The sequence below is a fragment of the Primulina huaijiensis genome, chromosome 12 (assembly GCF_012295235.1).
Source record: "Primulina huaijiensis isolate GDHJ02 chromosome 12, ASM1229523v2, whole genome shotgun sequence".
NCBI classification, from domain to species: Eukaryota; Viridiplantae; Streptophyta; class Magnoliopsida; order Lamiales; family Gesneriaceae; genus Primulina; species Primulina huaijiensis.
Window position 1 is genome coordinate 17,770,356 of NC_133317.1, and position 3,887 is coordinate 17,774,242.

Genomic DNA, 3,887 nt, shown 5'->3' on the forward strand with positions numbered 1-3,887 from the left:
AAATAAATTAATTAAAATACATAAGAAATTTAATAACTTGCATGCATGTGGTTCACGTGAACCTTCAAATTTTCAGGACGTTACAATTTTCATGCAAAAACTGGATTGAGCTTTTGCTATTAAACCAAAATATTCCTTAACAATCTGGTATATCAATTATACAAATATTGAACCAAAGCAGTCACCGCTATATTTAAAATCACAAAACCAATCAATGATTAGAATATCAACATAATCAATAACATAGATCAAATATGGATGTGTAGCATGAAAATATGTAAATGTGATACAAGAATAAAACATGCATTTCCAACTAGTCATCCTAATGAATTAGAGAGTTCAATAATAAAATTTCAACCAGATACTAAACAGAAAGAAAGTTATCAGTTTATCTCAGAGTAATTTTAAAAAAAACTTGGTCTGTACAGAAACAAGAATCATGTCAAATCAGTCAATGCTCAAACCGTGGCCAAATGACAAATGCATCCACAATTATAGATTTTGCAATAACATGCTCAAATGACACAACCACTCTAAATTATTTCCTTCTAACTAAAAATTTCATGTCAATATATTTTGACTTTATCAAGCTTCTGTTTTTCTTTAATTATAATATAACGGCTTTATTATCACAATTGATCCTCAGTGGTTTTTTAGATCAATTATCATTGTTGGTATAAAATTCCGCAACTTTATTTGGAGTCCAAATATCAAATTATTTCCAAATGTTAGATCTTATATGTGAGCATAAAATCCTTAATTCATTTTATGTACTGCATAACCTGATTAATGATCTAATTTCGGGTTTCTTAAATATCTGCCCAACATTTCAATGATGTACACAATATCTAAACGATGTTATCTATAAATCCGAATGAGATTACTATTTGATAAAATTTATACTATCACATATGTGGACATAATATTGGAACATTTCATGTTCGCAATCTTGATTTTGATGATAACAAAACTTGTTATTTTGTTTCTAATGATTTACTTTAGTGCGTAGGAAGCTGAAACTGATCGGGATTCTAACTGATCAGTTACTGAGCCTAAACTAAAACTTTCAAAGAACAAACTGAAGGTGCCAACTGATTGTCCAAACTGAATCAGCCCAATCAGTCCAACTGATGTATCAAAGAACAGTTTCACTGATTGATCAGTTGATAAGTGATTCAGCTGAAAACCTTCAGAAGCCCGGTCAGCTTATGAAGAGCTCAACTGACCAGTTCAACTGAATCGGTCAAATCAGTTCAGCTGACGAGCCAACTGATTTCATCAAACCAGTTCAACTGACCAGTTTAGAGCATCAGTTAGGAATCAATCAGTTTGCAGAACACGACAAGCTTATTCAATGAAATCTAGCTGTGCGTATTGGGTAAAGCATCTGTACTATGGATAGTACAATAATGGACGTTGCAACAAAGATTAAAGTCGAGAGGTTTCTGAATGAGTGTCGGAAAAGTTGAGACACAAATTTCAAGGAACATGTTCAAGCTGCAACAGATACAATAATTGAGTCTCACTGTACGATCAAGCATTCCCGCCTATAAATAGAAGATAAGTGAAGACTCGAAAAAAAAAGAGAGAGAAAGGGCACACATATTGTATATCTGCTTACTAGAAGCAATTTGCCCAGAGGGAACACTTCATCGTGTTATCAGCTTAGATTAGAAGCACAATTCCCTCAGTGTGTGAGAACACCTTCGGGTTGTTCAATTCAACTGGTCAGCTGCTCAACTGGTTTTTTTTCAGTTGGTCAGCTGCTCAATTGGTTCAGTTTCAGCTGCTGTGCTAAAATCAGCCTTGCTGATTTCGATTTGTACAGAACCAGTAGCTTCATTGTCATTTATCAACATCTTAAGCTTTGATTCAGACTTTGACTTCTGAATATTTTACGTCAAATAAACATATATGACATGATCGATGCGTCAAGAAAGGTTTAGAACATGCATTTGCATCTAAACGCTTGAATAAGAGAATACCGGTGCGAGGGTACGTGGAGGATGAACGGATGACGATTCCTTGACGTTTTCCTTAACAAAACTCACCAAAATCTCCAGAATATTATTATGATGAGTGCTCAAGAGGATTATGCTCAATGGAGGCACAACCATAACTTTTTAGGTTAGTTTTAGTGTGTGTAAAAGTGTGAGTATATGTGTGTGCGTGAGTTTTTCTCTTTTTTTAAAAAAAACTTTTAATTAAATTAAATAAATGGCTAAAATACTAATTAGGATAAATAATTAAGCCCACAAAATTTATAAAATAATAAACCATAAGTTAAAGAATTAAATCATAATCTTCGTAAATTGCAAATAAAATGTTTAAAATATTTTAATTCATCTAATAAATTAGATTTGACCTTAAAATAATATATTTCATAAATAATTAAAAATAAATATTTTCTTAACTTAAAATAAATTATAACATTTAATTTTTATCGTCTTAATCGTCTTCGTTCTTCTATCCCCGACCAAGCATAAAATATTCACCTGAAAGACTCACACTCAAGAAAATATTTAATTTTGCATAAACAAGGGCATATAAACACATAAAAATTATTTACATATCTTACATGCATCATTTAATCATTTTAAATTAATTAGATAAGTTAACAAATTTAATCATGCATGAGGTTTACGTGTACTGATTTTTTGAATGCAAGGGAGACGGGTGATCGTTGTTGGAAGAAAGAACGAGGAAGACAATTGAAGAACGGAGGAGAAAAAAATTTGAAATCTACCTTGGATAGTCTTCCCTAGTTTCGGCCGTCTCTTGCACCACTTTCACGTAAATTTGTGTGTGTGTGTTTCAATGTGTGTCGGTGTGTGTGTTTAGAGTTTATTAGGGCTTAATTATATAAAAAGAAAACAAAAGAGTTTTTCTTGCCTTGGTTCTCGTTTTTCCCTAGTTACAGCGAATAGATCCCAACAAAAAAAGGCTTGCCTAGTGTGTTGTCAGTGTCCTTCTTTTTCCAGCTTCTAGATGTCACCTCCGCTGCGTTGCTTTCCCCCTTGTATAGACTGGTGAGATTCTACTGTGTTTGCTTTCTTCCCCTTTTTCCCGCGAGCTTATCTTGAAATCTTGGGTTTGTTCTTCCTCTTCTCTTGTGTTGGTTGCCTGTTTTTTAGAGTTGCTTCGTCTTTGGTTGGTTCGCTTCCTTGTTTTGTTTTTTGTTCGTTTGCTTTGTTCTCTTTGACATTGTTCCTTGCCTTGGTTTTCGCCTTTCCCCCATTGCAACGTGCAAGGTCCAGAAATAGGTTTGGTCGGTTCGTCGGCGGCCGTCATCTTATTCTTTCAGCTTCTCGCTCTTATTTCTGCTGCCCACCTTTCTCCCCTCTCGCCATTGGTAAGCTTATACTGCTTTTACTTTGTCCTTTTTTTTATTTTACCCCTGATTCTTGTGTTTCTTCTTCTTTTGTTCTTGTTCTACATGTATACCTTTCACAACTGCTTCGATTTGGGTTGTTGCCTTCCTTGTTATTTTTTCACCTCGGCCCTCTTGCTCTTTTTTATTTTCTTCCGCCTGCTCTTGCTTTGTTCTTGTTTAGGATTTCTGAAACCTTGACATGATTACTAATGAACTATATGGGCTTGCAACATTGGAGATTCTCTGAAAGCTGGACTTTAACAAGAATGATTTAAGGTGTACAAGCGATAGTTATCTTCTATTGCTAACTTCTTCATACCTTTGGAGAATTACGCGCTAGCTTCATGTTCGTCAGTAATAAATTTCTTCCTACCTATGTGCCAATACTTATTTTTACTTGTGGCAAGTTTGCACTTGTTAAAACGTACGCAATTATATTGTTGTTTACCATTGGCTTGTCCTTAATTAAATTCCTTGTGAACACAGAACGTCTGTGCTTTTCTCATTACTTGAA